We start from the raw sequence: 16,056 nt of genomic DNA, 5'->3' as shown, positions 1-16,056 counted from the left end.
GAAGTGTGGCAAATATCCCCCAGCTCGCCACTCAGCGGCATCGATGATCCGCTCCGTGACATTTCTGTGCACAAAGGACACCAAATGGTCTCAAGAAAAGAAAAAAAGTTTGTGCCATCAGTGTTCTACACAGAGCCTTTCCACCCCCACAGCCCATCACGCTGGAAGGTTCCAAAAGACCATTTTGTTCGCAGTGAAATCTGTGCCTCATGGGAGAATAAATTACACCTGAAGAGTTAACTGTGAAACTGTGAACGCAGCCACTCGCTAAAGTTGAAATCACTCACGTGTCCACACCGAGCAGCACAATGAACTCCTACTAACTCCTACTACGAGTTCATTGGTGAAAATGAACTGAACTTTTTTCACCATTGACATGGTGAAAACGACTGATGGATGAGGATGGATCGAACACGTTCACCGGGGAGTCCTCCCCGAATCCCATTACCACCTTTGGTAAAGGAACAAAACACATAAGGGTGAGCAAAAAAAAAAAAAGAAAAGAAAAAAAGGAGAAAGAGCAATAACAAGATTTTGGAACCTGGAGAGCAGATGGATAAATTGTCACGGATAGAACAGAAGGGAAAAAGATTTACACCAGATCAGGGTACCCCTGGCAGAAAGAGAGAGAACAGGGTTGAAAACAACGTCAATTCACTGAAAGCGAACTACAAACTACTACGCAGAGGTTAGACCCTGGTGACTCCTTCCACTCCTGTAATTGGGCCAAACCCCTTCTGCCACCTGCCACCCGCACCCCCCCGTGGAGGACTGGAGGCTGATTCACTGGAGACAGGAAGCAGGATCGCTATGCTGGGGGACATCCAGGAACCCAGGGAGGGTGGGGAACCTGCGCCAAAAACAGGACATTTAAAGTCAAAACTTAGATATTGAGAATCCCAGTCTTCTTTCACCACTCAGATCTCAGAATGCTAGCAAAAAAGGAAATTGGGGGAAAAAATTTAAGATTTTAGAGAGTACGGGTACACACACACACACACACACACACACACACACACACACACACGAGAGTGGGGGTGGGAGGCAGGCAGGGGGAGAAGGAGGAGGAAGAGAGGGAGGAGAGAGAGAGGGAGACAGACTCCCTGCCAAGCAGGGAGCCCAAGGCGGGGCTCAATCCCAGGACCCTGAGATCCTGACCTGAGCCCAAATCAAAAGGTGACGCTGGAGGGACTGAGCCACCCAGGTGCTCCTGGAAATCTATTCATGGGAGAAGTTCTCAATAGAAAAGATCTCCAAGTGCTAGCACACTTGTTTTGTGTCCTCTAAGGACAAATGATAGTTAAAAAAAAAAAATTTTCCCTGTTTTTCTTTCAGGAAAACTTAATTTGGAATTAAACTCCATCAAAGAAAACACAATTTCCTACACCTACTCTCTATTATTTCCTGTAGTTTCTATTTTAGAGCAGGGAGATAGCACAGTGGGTCTGACGCGGAGGATTCCCGGTGCAGGGAATCTACTTACATATTGGCTGTTGTTGCTGTTTCCCAAGAGAGCTGAGCCAGATTACCCTACAGCAGGTTCTCAATTTGACCTGCCATTAGAATTACCCTGGGGAATTTTAAAAACCAACCAATCCCAGAACCCAGCCCTCCGGAGATTCCGATTTCATTAGTCAGGGAGGGTCAGGCCTCCAGTTGTAAAAGCTCCCCAGGTGATTCTAATGTGCAGGGGTTGAAAACCACAGCCCAGCTGTGAAGTCTGCAGGTGGCAAGCCCACTCGTGTAATCAGAGCATCCAATCAGCATACTAATACCTACCTTGAAATTATATGGCTGGACAAGCAATGGCCACCAGAGATAGGAGCAAAACCTCTAACGTGAAAGCCAGACCAAAATAATCAAGTACATTTGACCCTCGAACAAAAATGGGCTTGAACTGTGTGGGTCCACTTAGATGCAGATTTTTTTTGATACAATACCATAAATGTATTTTCTCTTATGATTTTTTAAAATATTTTATTATTTATGAGAGACACAGAGAGAGAGAGGCAGAGACACAGGCAGAGGGAGAAGCAGGCTCCGAGCCCAATGTGGGACTCGATCCCGGGTCTCCAGGATCACGTCCTGGGCTGAGGGCACTCAACCGCTGAGCCACCCAGGCATCCCTCTCTTATGATTAATAACTTTTCTTTTCTCTAGCTGCAATTTGTCAGAATATAGTATATAGACAAAGTACGCAGTAATCAGCTGTTATCGGTAAGACTTGTGGTCAGCAGTAGGCTATTAGTTCAGTTTTTTGGAGGAGTTCAAAGGTATATGCAGATTTTCAACTGTGCAGTGGGTCAGTGCCCCTAACCCTCATGTTGTTCAGGGGTCAACTGTATATAAAATAATTCGGAGGAAAGTGCAGGAAGAGAAAAATCTTTTGGGGGGAAAGACAATCATTAATTTCTAAGATCTTAGATTCTCAAAGACTTAACAAAAACATTAAATCCATAAAATCGGAACAGGATACTATCATTTTAATACTTAGAACTAAATACAGTCTTATGACAGTAGAAATGACATCCCCTATAAAGGTTTGGAAGTTGAAGATAAAAAAAATAACCTCCCCAGTGGCACCTGGGTGGCATAGTCGGTTAAGTGTCTGCCTCCAGCCCAGGGCGTGATCCCAGGGTCCCGGGATTGAGTCCCATATCAGGTTCCCTGCATGGAGCCTGCTTCTCCCTCTGCCTGTGTCTCTGCCTCTCTCTGTGTGTGTCTCATGAATAAATAAATAAAATCTTTTTTAAAAAAGGAAGGAAAAAACCTCCCCAAAAAGAGCAGATAGAAGAAAAACAGAAGGGTGGAGAACTTTAAGAGATCCAGCATCAAAATAAGAGGCATCCCAGTAAGAAAGAACAGAGAAGTCATCAAAAAAAAAAAAAAAAAAAAGTTCAAAATAAAAGCCCTGAGCTTCCAAATCAAAAAGGCCTACCAAGGGATCCCTGGGTGGCGCAGCAGTTTGGCGCCTGCCTTTGGCCCAGGGCGCGATCCTGGAGACCCGGGATCGAATCCCACGTCAGGCTCCCGGTGCATGGAGCCTGCTTCTCCCTCTGCCTGTGTCTCTGCCTCTCTCTCTCTGTGTGTGACTATCATAAATAAATAAAATTTAAAAAAAAAAAAAAAAGGCCTACCAAGTACCAGCATTATGGGTAAAAACAAACCTACATGAAGGCATGGTGACAGGGAAATTTGAACCAGGGAGAAGATTCTACAGATGTCCAGAGAGATAGAGGAAAAAAATATCTACGCGCAAAAAAGCAACAATTATAATGGTATGGAGTTTCTCCCCAGAAGCTAGGACACAATAGAACTCAAAATTCTGAAGAGTATTCTCAATCTAGAACCCTGTTTCTAGCTAAACTGTCAGTGGGCTGATAGAACAGGCATTTTCAGACTTGCAAGAATCAAGAATGTTCTTCCTCTTGTTACTGGAGACTAACACGAGGAAAAGAAAGACAAGGAATTCAGGAAATGGGAGGGTCCAACACAGAGATGGGGGGGTAGAAAATACCTGGAAAGATGTTGAAGGGAGCTCCCAGAATGACTTCCATAAAGCAGATCTGGAGAGCAACTAATCCAGATGCAAGGGGAGCTCTCCCAGAGTCCCTTGCAGCTGGGGTGTGAACATGTAACCTCAGCCCCACCAATGGAGGGCGGAACGCAGGTGAGATTTCATTCCAAGAGAAAAAGCAGCAGGTGTCAATGAAAAACACCTGCTTCTCAAGGGCAGCTAAGAGGGGGAAACCATCCAACTTTCAGGGACAAGAGCAGTGGAAGATGGGCATCCCTGACTAGCCCTGTGGTCTGCTAACGGTCCCTGAACATGATGTCACCAAACCCAAAATCCTGGAGCTGGTCAACATCCTGTAATGAATTCCTCCTCTAGCTAGAGTGTATAATCTTTTGCAGCTAAGCCCATGATGGATCAACTGTGACCAAATATTTAGGGCTGAATTCATAAGCGTGCCAAAAAATTAAGTAAACCAAAAAAAGGCAATTATTAATTTCAAGTAAACAAAATGTATAAGAAAAAAATAATCACGGTTCACTAGGTGGATCAGTTGGGAACAATATTTAGCCTTATTAATGAAAACACTGTAATCTCACATAAATGTGTAAATACACCAGAAGAGGGGATGGCACAAGTATGCACTGTCAGGGTAGGAGGTCTTTTAGTCTTCTATCGCTATTGTAACAAATTAGTGGTTCAAACAAACCAATATAGTAGTTTACAAAAATAACAACTTATTTTCTTACCATTCTGGATGTCAAAAGTCTGAAATGAGTCTCACTAGGCTAAATCAATGTGCGTGCAGGGCTGCGTCCTTTCTGGAGGCTCTAGGAGAGAATCTATTTCCTTGCTCATTCAGGTTGTGGGTGGAATTCAGTTCCTTGCCACACGGGTAGGGCTGAAGTCCCCATTTCCTTGCTGGCTCTCAGCTGAGGTCTGTTCCTGCTTCTGGAGGCTGCCCACAAGTCCCTGACTCTGGGCCCCCATCCTGCATCTTTGGGGACTTCAACTCTCTCCTGCCTCCCGTTCCTTTGTCAGATCGCTGACCCATTCTGCTGCCTTTCACTCTTAAGGACTCAGGTGATTCGATTGAGCCCACCCAGGTACCCCAGGATAATCTGCCCACATTCAGGTTCTTAACCTGAATCACATCGGCAAAATCTCTTTTGCCATATAAGGTAACACAGTTTTAGGGGGTTAAGGGATGGACATCTGGGGGCGGGGGGCAGGGGAGGCTGAAATAGGTTTAAATCCCCATCTTCCAGAGTAGGAAGTCATCAGTGTCTAAAATGGAAACATCAAGAGCAGCGTAAACATTGGAACAAATGCAGAAACCAGAAGACATTTCTTTCTTTCTCTCTTTTCTTTCTTCCTTTTAGAGAGGTGGGAGGAGAGGCAGAGGGAGAGAGAAAACCCTAAGCAGGCTCCATGCCCAGCACAGGCCTCAATCTCAGGACCCTGAGATCATGACCTGAGTCGAACCCTTAACCGGACTGAGCCACGCACGTGCCCCTAGAACACATTTCTAGAAAAGCAGAAAAAATTGTTACCACTGAGCATCAAGAAGGGGGGAAGAAATAGGGTTTTGCAGGTTTTTGCATTATAAGCCTCGGAGGGCACTATTTAATTTTTAATTTGTTAAACTATATGCCTTGTTAGGCTGCATGTACCTATTAGCTCCAGCATGGGAAACACCTGTGCTCAGTCTCAGTACTCAACACTTCTAGCACTTATGGTCACCAAAACGTAGGGGGAGGTTTCCCCAGACCACAAAGCAATTCTGACACCCGCTCAACCCCACGAAATTGGCCGCCACACTTCAGATGCCAATCCCAAATCCAAAAGCTGTTACCTGTACTTCTGACCCACGGGCTATAAAAGAGAAGTACTAGAGTGGCTCAGAACCCAGGAAAACAGTTTACTTCCTAGATAACCAGTTTGAATACGGGCGGACACCAAGGAATGGCCAGATAGAGATACATAGGGCAAGGTCAGGTCTGGACGGGTCCCCAGCACAGGAGCTTCTGTCCCCACGGAGTTGGGTGTGCCACCGTTCTAGCACGGAGTCGTGTTCTTGTTCACCCATCTGGAAGTTCTGAGAGCACCCACAAGTCTAGGGTTTTTTTTTTAAAAAGAGGTCTTATTTATTTATGATAGACATAGAGAGAGAGAGGCAGAGACACAGGCAGAGGGAGAAGCAGGCTCCATGCAGGGAACCCGATGTGCGACTGGATCCCAGGTCTCCAGAATCATGCCCCGGGCCAAAGGCAGGCTCTAAACCGCTGAGCCACCCAGGAATCCCCAAGTCTAAGGTTTTTAATGGAGGCTTCCTTATGTAGGCCGGACTGATTAAACCATTGGCCACTGGTGACTGATCCAGCCTCCAGCTCCTCTCTCTCCTTCCCCAAAGTGGGATGGGGGCTAAAAGTGCCAAGCCTCTGACTACGTGGTTGGTTGCCCTGGCAACCAGCCCCAGCCTTGGGGGCTTTCCTAAAGGCCCCTCATTAATGTAAACTCAGGTCCCATCAAAAAAGCCTTGTTTCAAAGGTTTTATTTATTTATTTGACAGAGTACAAGGGGAGGGGGTGTGGAGCAGCAGAGGGAGAGGAAGAAGCAGACTCCCCATTGACCAGGGAGCTCCATGTGAGGCTCCATCCCAGGACCCTGGGATCAGGACCTGCGCTGAAGGCAGATGCTTCACTGACTGAGCCACCCAGGTGCCCTGAAAGGGGCTTGTTACAAATAACCTAAGGCACATTTATCCTCTTACCACTTAGTAAATTCCAAGGGTTTTAGGAGGTGCCAGAAATGGGATAAAGACCAAAGACATATTTCTTATTATAAACCACAATATCACACCTCCCCAGCGGGCTGCTGATGACCACAGGATCGAATCCTCCCAGGTTCACCTCTAGCTTTTGTACATTCTAGTTGCTCTGCTGGGAACACTCTTTCCTCTAGGCCTCCCCTTAGCTGTCACCAAACCTCTCCTGGCCAGTAACCCGACTCTGTGCTCCCCCAGCAACTCACACATCCCCCACTACAACTACCCACTCATCCTAAGTTGAAAATGCACCAGTCCCTCTACTGGAGAAAACCTACATTTAGAAATGAATAACAGAAACAAGCCAGCCGAGATGGGGAGAGCAAGCACCAATGAGATGGAGTCATCAGCTGGATATTCTTTCCGGAGGGCTTGAAGTTGAGGATGTAAAGCCAGGAGCTGCTGCAGCCATCTTGTGACTCAGAGGTTAGGGCTAAAGAAGAGCCAACATAAAGGACAATAGAAAAAAAGGAGAGAGAAACATACCAGGTCCCAGTGGTATTACTACAGCTACTGCTGCTCCTTTCCATATCGATGGCCTCTGGGATTTCTGTTCCTAATGAAAACAATTACCCTGAAGCCCTGGCTGCACATTAGAATTACCTAGGACACCTAAAAGAAAGAAAAGAAAAAGAAAAAGAAAAAAAAACCCTCAAGCCCCATTCCATCCCCCAGAGACTCTGATTCATGTGATCTGGAGTGGAGCAGCCTTGTAAAGATGAGGAGAGAAAGGAAAGGACAGGAGGAGAAAAACAGTATTTCAGCCAGACCTTCTCGTTTTGAAACACTTGGTCTGATAAAGGCTGGCTCCATGCTATTCATGCAAAACAAACGCCAGATAAATTTAGTTTCCTTTCTATTCCCTATGCTGAAGAGTGGGAACTCCTTGACATTTTGGTGGGAAGCAGGAGCAGAGACTGTAATGAGAAAGCCTTAATTCTAGAAAGCAAACATAGAGACCTCCTTGGAGAGAAGGAAGAGCACTCCTTCACTCACCGAGTCAGCAGATAGTCTGGAAACGAGATGCTGAACCAGCAAGGAGCCCCCCCACAGCCTGCAGGAGGAGGAAAGTGTCCACCAGGTCAGGGACGGGGCGGGACAATGTGCCTGAGAGTTGTGGGCCCTGCTGTGGAGTCAGCAGGGAACGGAGTGGGTCTGGCCTCCTGGGCAGAGAGATCAGCTCGCTCAGGTGTACCCTGGCTTCCAGCTGCTCAGGTGAGATGAGGGAGAGGAGGGCCCCAAGTCCAGGGCACGGAGGCCTTGAGCGCCGGGCTTGGCCCGAGCCAGCTGGACCCCCAGCAGGTGGCAGAGGCTCTGAGTTCTCCCTGGGTCCACACTTAGGCTGAGATGGCACCCTGAATGCATTTAAAACTAGTTTAGGGGATCCCTGGGTGGCTCAGCGGTTTAGAGCCTGCCTTCGGCCCAGGGCATGATCCTGGAGACCTGGGATTGAGTCGCACATCGGGATTCCTGCAGGGAGCCTGCTTCTCCCTCTGCCTGTGTCTCTGCCTCCCTCTGTGTGTCTCTCGTGAATAAATAAATAAAATCTTAAAAAAATATATAAAACTAGTTTGGACCAAACCCCTGGTTGGTCCCCCCATGACTGTCACCTGCACACAAGGATGTGGCTGCAGGATGGAAGGCGTAAAGAGCCCTTTGGGGCAAAACACCCCCAACGCCTGCCATCTCCTTCCAAACACACGTGGGGCAGCCAATGGAAAACTGGCCGGGTGGGTGTTCCGGAGGATCGGAATGTGTGGAGGAGCCCAATGTCCTCCTTCTGTCCCCGCAGGCACTGCCAACTTTGCAAACCCCTCAAATTCAGGTGAGGTGGCGCTGGTGGCCCCACTGTGCTCCAAGGTCTTGTTCTCCTGTTCGAGCTCCGTTCACGGCCTGAGGTGGAGCCTTGTTCAACCCTGACCCAGGCTCGCCCTGGCTCGTGGGTGACCCACGTGTTCCCCAGCGTGTCCTCTCTCCCCTAGCACCCTGCATGCAGCCCCGACTCCTCTCCACAGGCAGGAAAGGCTCCCCCAGCCAAACTGGAGGAAGTCAGAGCAGTAATGAAGCAATATGGTACGGACAGAGTGGATTACTACACTGACTGCTCGGAGCAGTTACGCTCTAAACAGCCCGACAGGTAGGTGCGATTTTTATTACCTCCGTTTTACAGGTAAGGAAAGTGAAGCCCAGACAGGTAAAGGGACTTGCCCAATGGCATTGGCAGGAATCGCACCCTGGGCTCCGGATCCTGAGTCTGCGGCTGCACCCACCTTTGCTATGACTCAGCCACTCCCGGGGCCTGTCACCACCAATCCCCAGACAGGAGACTGCTGTGCTCTGTGGGGGCACTGACAGGCCAGCATCCAGGGCGGTTTAGGCTCTGGCTATGGGACCAGGGGTCTCCAGTAAGTCACTCACCATCCTGACCACAGCCCATGAAAAGGGGGTTGTACTGGAGGCCTGTAGCTGTCCCCCAACAACCCCTCATTGTCACTCCCTCCTCACCACCACCGTCTGCATTTTTAGCCACCTTTTTAGGGGAAGCGTAAAGGCCTCTGGCTTTGGGAAGAAGAGCAGAGCTCCCAGGAATGGGCATGAGGCAGATCCCAGGTGACACAGGCCGGAAAGCATAGGTGGGTGGGGGGGTGGGCAGGAGGAGGCAAAGATGCTTCTTTCCAGCTGCCCCTTGCACCAGGCAGGCAGATAACTGGGCCAGAACTGCTCAAATCCTTCCTGGCTTTGGCTTCAGAGTGAACTTGGCCTGAACACCTGAGGATGCAGAAGGTGTGAACCTTCCTCTGGGGGCATAAGGGGGAAATGAAAGAATTCAGTGAAGGTCTCAGGACAGAGCCCGTGGGAGCTGCATGGGCTGCTTCTCCCTCCAGCACTTTCTGTGAATGTCACCTTAGCAACACCTCTGACCACACACCCCAAACTTGCCCCCTCCCCAAGCCCTCCAACCCCCTCTCCTCCTTTCTTCCCGTCCTGAGCACTTTTCTCAAGCAAGGTCACACCCAGCTTGACTCTGCGCGGAGAGTCCTCCTGGTCAGGCATGGCCAACGCTAACCCCAGGCCTGTGGACAGATGTGGGTCCCTTGCCCTGGTGAGCCCCAAACCAGGGCTCGTCAAGCTTGGACATGCAGAGTAATCACCAGGGGGATCTTGTGAAATGCGGAAAGTAAAGCAGTAGGGCTGGGTGGCCTGGGACTCTGCATTTGTTTACAGGTGGTGCTGATGATTCTGGCGCTGGGCTGGAATCCAGGCCCTAGAATTTAGGACAACTATTCTTCTCATTTTCCTTTCCTCTCCCCACTCCTTCTCTCTCTCTCCCTGCCTTCTTCCTCTTGCTCTCTGCCTCTCTGTGCTCACTCCTCTCCCACTGTCTCCCTCTCCCTCTTCCCATATCTCTCCATCACTCTGCCTTCTGTGGCCCACCCCCACCCTCCCTTCTAGTCTCTTCCTTCCCACTGCTTTCCCCACCCCCGCCCTCCCATTAGCTACCCCAGGTGGTAACTGGCACCTGCAGGCATTGTCTGTCCTGTGGAGCTAAAATGTCAAACCACCCCCACCCCCTTCCTAGGGGGCTCTAAGGACGGAGCCTGTACTCCTGTGCAGAGGGAAAGACAATGGTTAAACCAGAAGACCGCTGAACTTAGCAATTCAGAGCTGGGCTCATTGCATTCCCTTCTTAATAACCACGTAATGACTCCTATTAACAGCCCATCAAAGGCAATCACTCTTCGCAAGGAACAAAGGCTCCCACAAGCTATTTTCTCACCGTTTGTAGCAAACACTCTCCTTCCACACCTGCATCCTGGCCACTCTCCCCCTTCTGAGGGCAAATCTTATAGATTTGTCTTCCTCCTGGCCTTCCTCCAGCAGCCTCTCAGCTGCCAGCTCCTCGCTCACCCCTTCCCACAGGCAGGGGGTGAGGAGGGGGGGGACCTGCGCAGTCCTTTCCTCCGGTTCACTTGGTGGGGATATTTGAAGGGAGGTATAAGGAATCATCAAGAATAGACACAATCTGGGGTGCCCGGCTGTCTCAGTTGGTAGGGCGAGCAGCACCTGATCTTGGGGTTTTAAGTCTGAGCCTTGTGTTGGGTGTAGAGATTACTCTAAAAAGAAAATCTGAAAAAAAAAAAAAAAAAAACCTAGATACAATCTGTCTTGCAGAAATACTCTCAAATGCCTGTGTTTGCAAGCATATTTACGCAGTGTGGATAGTAAGAGTGGAAAAATGGAAACCACCTCCGTGACCAGGACTGTCAAAGAGAATGCTGGAGAGCCATGAAAGAGGATTTCAGCTGCCTCCATTTTGACCTCAAACTTTCTTCTTCTCAGCTTGTCTCTTGGCTCAGGGGGAAGACCCTAAGGACAAAGCACCCCCTGATGGGAACCAAAACTACCCCTCGAGCATCAGGACCACTCAGAGCCAGCAAGCCCCATCCCCTTGATTGACTCCAAGACAATGAGGATTTGACCTTCACTGCTCACTTGCACCTCCCCACCCACCTTACATTTTCCTTACATAACCTGGAAGTATTTCCAGCACTTTCAAAACAGTCTCTGGGACTCGAGTCTGCTGTCTTCCTGGTGTTGGCCTCCCCGAAAAAAATTCCTTTCTTGGTCCACCGCCACTTGTTTCTCTGTCTTTGGATTTTGTCAGTGGCGAGTGGCTGAACTCTGTGTGGGACCCCGGAGCCAGGCGCTCGAGCACCCCGCCCCAGCCTTTTTTTTTTTTTTTCTTTTTTTTATGATAGTCACAGAGAGAGAGAGAGAGGCAGAGACATAGGCAGAGGGAGAAGCAGGCTCCATGCACCGGGACCCCGATGTGGGATTCGATCCCGGTTCTCCAGGATCGCACCCTGGGCCAAAGGCAGGCGCCAAACCGCTGCGCCACCCAGGGATCCCCCGCCCCAGCCTTAAAACCAACTAGTGGGACACCTGGGTGGCTCAATGGTTGAGCGCCTGCCTTCGGCTCAAGTCATGATCCCGGGATCCTGGCATTGAGTCCCATATCGGGCCCCCCTGCAGGGAGCCTGCTTCTCCCTCTGCCTGTGTCTCTGCCTCTCTCTGTGTCTCTCATGAATAAATAAATAAAATCTTAGAAAAAAGAACAAAACCAACTAGCTAGGTCCTAAACAATAATAGCCTCCATCGAGCTCCCTCACTGCGTGGCAGCCCCTACTCTGAGCACTTTATCATCTCGTTTAACATCACAACGTCCTGGGCCAATAATTTCCCAGCTAAAGAAACCAAAGCTTAGGTGTTCTTGCATATTTTTGCCCAAAACTGAATTTCTCTACCCCGCCCCCCCACCCCTGCCACCAACTCATCTCTATTCTTTAAGCAAATTTTAGTTTGTTTGTTAAGCAAAGGCCACACGAAGTAACACAAAGGCTTCTAGGAAGTAACTGGAATATGTACATGACCTTGGGGTAGACAAAGATTGCATAAGCAGGACCTAGAAACTGCAAGCTTCCTGGACTTCAGAACAAGCGGTGGGTGTTACGTGCCCACTTACTCCCATGCAGAGTCTATCCTGGCACACGGGGAGAGTGGGAGGGCGGCCCAGCAGAATTTGCTCAGCGCATGAAGTTCTACTTCACATTTCAGTTCGGAACTGGATCAGGAAAAGAGAAGGTTATAAACTCAGGGAAGAGGGAACCCGTCCCTGTCTTGCTGCCAGACGAGGCCTCATCACCCGGGTGCTGGACACCAGGGGGCGCCCTTCAGACAGCACATCCAGCCCTGGCGGGCGGCTCTGGCTGGAGCAAATTGTCCACTTGTTTCCCTGCTGTCCCTATCACCCCCCCACACACACACACACTCTGGCAGTGAGGTGACAAAGGATCAGGATTCCCTGCAGAGGTCAGCAACCAGGAGGAGAGGCCGAGTACCACTGCACCCCCCCCACTCCTCAGTTCACAGCATGCCTCCACCTCCTCACCTTAGCCTCCCCTGGTCAGGGGCTTCTGCCCCCATGTCACCGACAGTGTGGCTGAGGTTCCCCGAGACTGTAGTGACGTGGCTGAGGTCTCTCTGTAAGTGGATAGCAAAGCCCGACTCCTAAACCAGGAGGGGGCCCCTCCTGCCACATCTCGGACAACAGATCCCAGCTGCCAAGAGGTTCTTTGGAAACATGGTTTGCTGACATAAGTGTGGGCAAAATATATAAGCCTGGGCTGGGGGTGGGGGTGGCCATGATGCTATATCATGGACACATGTCACATCCACTGGCAAAGCCACAGAATATACACCACCGAGGTGAATGGTCTTACAGGCTATGGACTCTGGGTGATGATGCTGCATGGATGGAGGTTCATCCGTTTTAACAAACGCACCGCTCTGGTGGGGTGGGGGCGAGCGGGAGGCCATGCATGTGTGGGGACAGGCGTAGACGACACGCTCTGTACCCTCCCCTCAATTTTATTGTGAACCTAATACCTCTCTTTTTTCAAAGTCTTAATAAAAAATAATCACAGTCTTTAAGTATTAGAAGCCAAACAAGGAGCAATGCAGGAACTGACTTAAAATGCATCTGAACTGAAATGTGTTTTGTCTCCTCTTCCTGGAAGAGGATTCTCTTAAGGGCGGTAGGTGCAGCTCTTGACCTTACACATCCCAGGGCAAGTCTGCCCAACCCCCCAAGGCCTGGCTGCCCGGGTGCCCCCTGTCTGGGACAGGAGACTTAATTTAAAATGATCCAGGCCTTATTTCTGGCCCCAGTGCTCAATCACCAGAATCTTCCAATGGCCACCCCTGCTGTTGAGGTGGGAGTTTCTGGCTCCCTCTGCCCCCCCACGCCTACCCCTTGAGAACAGACCTTCCTGAGGTTCTGGAGTTCACCTGAGCTTCCAAGGACCTGGAAACTTGAAGATGGGTTCCGGAGAAGCAAGTGTGTAAGGGATCCGTGGCTTGACAATGCCCTCGAGGGCCAGTGAGCCCAGCACAGCATGACAGAAAACACACTCTGAACTCGCAGTGGACAAAGGCCTCAGGCAGCCCCTGCCTGCAGAGCCTGGGGAGGCAGGCCCCGGATTCCCAGGGCTGTCTGCTGTCCCCTGTCCCCTTGCTGCTTTCTGCTCTCTCCCAGCGAAAACCACCCACTGTCATCCAGATTGCATCTCAAGTGCCCGCAGCACGAGGCAGCACGAGCGGGGGCCCCGCGCCCCCCTTCCCACCCTGCAGACTCCAAGCAAATCATCACGGCAGGTCCCGTGCAGGTCTCCCCACGGCGTGCCGCCCCAGCTGGAAAGCAGCAGCCTCTGCCCTTCAGAACCGAAACGTGCATTTTTTTGCCATTTCAAGGGACAAAGTCAGGTAAGGTCTGAAAGCAGCCTTGTGCTCATGGCAGGTGGGGTGGGAACAAGAGCAGGAGCAACAGCAGCCCAGACTTGCCCTCTGACTATGAGCTGCCGGAGGGCTTGAGGACCGGTCGGTGGGTAGGGCCTTCCGTGATTAGCCCACCTGGGGCAGTCACAGGGTGAAATCTGGGCCTCCCTGCCATAGACCCCAAGAGGCCATGCAGCCTCCTCACACCTGGGAGGTCCCTGGTAATGTGGCTTTCCCTTCTGTAGACCATCCCCACCCAATCCTGTGGGGGAGGCTGAGCAGGGACCATTGCTCCCATTTTGCAGACAAGGAAATGGAGGCCCAGGAGGTCCTATGACTCTCCCTTGACACCATCACCCCACCTGGGTCCCCCAGCGAGCCCTCTGCCTGCCGCTCTGCCTCTATGCAGGAGGTGACACTTTCTCTCTCAGTCAGCACAGGCCTTAGGGGACCTCGAGCAGCAGAATCAAAGCCGGAGGCACAGGGGGAGGCCTGTGGCCACCTGATGGCTCCCCAACACCCCCCGCCAGCCACAAGGCTCTCAGAGGTCCCTGGCCTGCGCTCCAGTAATGTGGCAGCTCAGCCACCGCTCCCAAAATGTCTCTAGCTGTCAGCCCACTCCCAGGATCTTTATTTATGGAACCAGGGGGCTTTCTTCAAGAAACCAAGAAAGGATGCTGCAGGGGCGGGGGGGGGGGGGGGGGGGGCTCCGCCTTCTTTTACCTGCAATTCAGAGCCCAGGGTACCCGGACCAGACAGAGCCAGCCAGCCAGTGAGCCTGGTGCTTGGAGCTCCAGTGACTTCCCCCGCATCTCCGTGAGGCTGGGACCCCGTGCCAGCTCCAGGGGTCAGCCGCACAGGCTCAGCACCTGCTCACTGGCTGGGTTTAGATAATGGGTTTGTTTTCATGGCACAAAACCAGTTTGCCTTTTTTCCTATAAACCTGGCTGGTTAGGGATGCCTGGGTGGCTCAGTGGTTTCAGCGTCTGCCTTCAGCTCAAGGCATGATCCTGGAGTCCCGGGATCGAGTCCCACATCGGGCTCCCTGCATGGACCCTGCTTCTCCCTATGCCTGTGTCTCTGCCTCTGTGTGTGTGTGTGTGTCTCTCATGAATAAATAAATTTTAAAAACTCTTTTAAAAAAAGGAGGGGGAGGGATCCCTGGGTGGCGCAGCGGTTTGGCGCCTGCCTTTGGCCCAGGGCGCGATCCTGGAGACCCCGGATCGAATCCCACGTCGGGCTCCCGGTGCATGGAGCCTGCTTCTGCCTCTGCCTGTGTCTCTGCCTCTCTCTCTCTCTCTCTCTCTCTCTCCCTCTCCCTCTCTGTGATTATCACAAATAAATAAAAATTTTAAAAAAATTAAAATTAAAATTAAAATTAAAATTAAAAAAAAAAGGCGGGGTAAGAGCTCAGAACGTGATAACCATGGCCACAGAAGCTCCTGGTCATTAAAATCCCAGTTCTGTCCTTCAGGAGGTGATGCCTAGCTTTCTTCCAAGTCCCTGGTCTATCTTTGGGAAAATTCTCTACTGTGGTCAGTTAAATTGTGCCCCCCTCTCTCAAACTCATATGTCGAAGTCCTAACCCTCAGGACCTCAGAATGTTACTACTGTGTTTGGAAAAAAGGTAATTAATGTTAAATGAGGTCTTTGGAGTGGGCCCTAATCCAATACGATTAGGGTCCTTATAAGAAGAGGAAATCAGGATGCAAGCACACACAGGCGGAAGACCACACGAGAACACACAGAGGACACCAGCGTCTACATGCCAAGATGAAGGACCTCGGAAGAAATCAAATCTGCCCACAGCTGAATCTCAGAATTCCAGCTTCCAGAACTGTGAGACAGTAAATTTCTTTGTCAAAAAGACAAGCAGATACACCCATATTTGTCCCCAGCAGACAAATATACCCCCCTTGTGAGCCTTGACAAGAGACAGAGACCAACACCCACAGCAGAAGCCAAATATACCAGATACTGCCCCAGGATTGGTCAAACCGACGCATCCCCTGGGACTTTAAGTGGAGGCTGCTGATACAGAGAAGCAGAGGATCAAGTTTGGTGAGGTCACAGGAACACCACCACACCCCCGGGGGCCATGAACCACAGCTGCTGTGACCACCTGTCCACAGGGACACAGGTGTGTTGATGCACCAGGCCACCCTGTGGCTCTTCTCCCAGAGCACTGAGGACACGGTGTCTGTCAAGGTCAAGTCAGCTGGTGTCCCCATTGGGCAGAAGAGAGTTCCCACAACAGACCCAGGGCTGCTGCCCTAAAAAAGGCCTCCTCCGGAAACTTGGATTTCCATAGTATTCCTTTGAAAAAAAAAAAAAAGATTTTATTTGTTTATTTATTCATGAGAGACACAGAGAGAGGCAG

The 16,056-nt window shown here is 50.5% G+C and overlaps 2 long non-coding RNA genes across 3 annotated transcripts in view; one reads left to right on the top strand and one right to left on the bottom strand.

Moving 5' to 3' along the window:
* Positions 1-7,040, bottom strand: part of LOC140620537 (uncharacterized) — a 43,973-nt gene extending 36,933 nt beyond the window's left edge. The window contains exon 1 of the long non-coding RNA XR_012020298.1: positions 6,828-7,040. This is a non-coding gene — a long non-coding RNA (uncharacterized lncRNA). The remainder of the gene's footprint in view (positions 1-6,827) is intronic.
* Positions 7,041-7,172: 132 nt separating this feature from the next.
* Positions 7,173-10,903, top strand: LOC140620536 (uncharacterized). 2 transcript variants are annotated; one of them, XR_012020297.1, is made up of 3 exons: positions 7,173-7,556; positions 8,357-8,478; positions 10,515-10,903. It is a non-coding gene; the product is annotated as an uncharacterized lncRNA (long non-coding RNA). The 2 variants fall into 2 exon arrangements; XR_012020296.1 differs by having other exon boundaries at positions 7,182-7,556; positions 10,683-10,903.
* The last annotated feature ends 5,153 nt before the right edge of the window (positions 10,904-16,056 follow it).

This window comes from Canis lupus, chromosome 29 (assembly GCF_048164855.1).
Source record: "Canis lupus baileyi chromosome 29, mCanLup2.hap1, whole genome shotgun sequence".
NCBI classification, from domain to species: domain Eukaryota; kingdom Metazoa; phylum Chordata; class Mammalia; order Carnivora; family Canidae; genus Canis; species Canis lupus.
The sequence above is the reverse complement of the archived record's forward strand: the minus strand, read 5'-3'. Positions and strand labels throughout refer to the sequence as shown.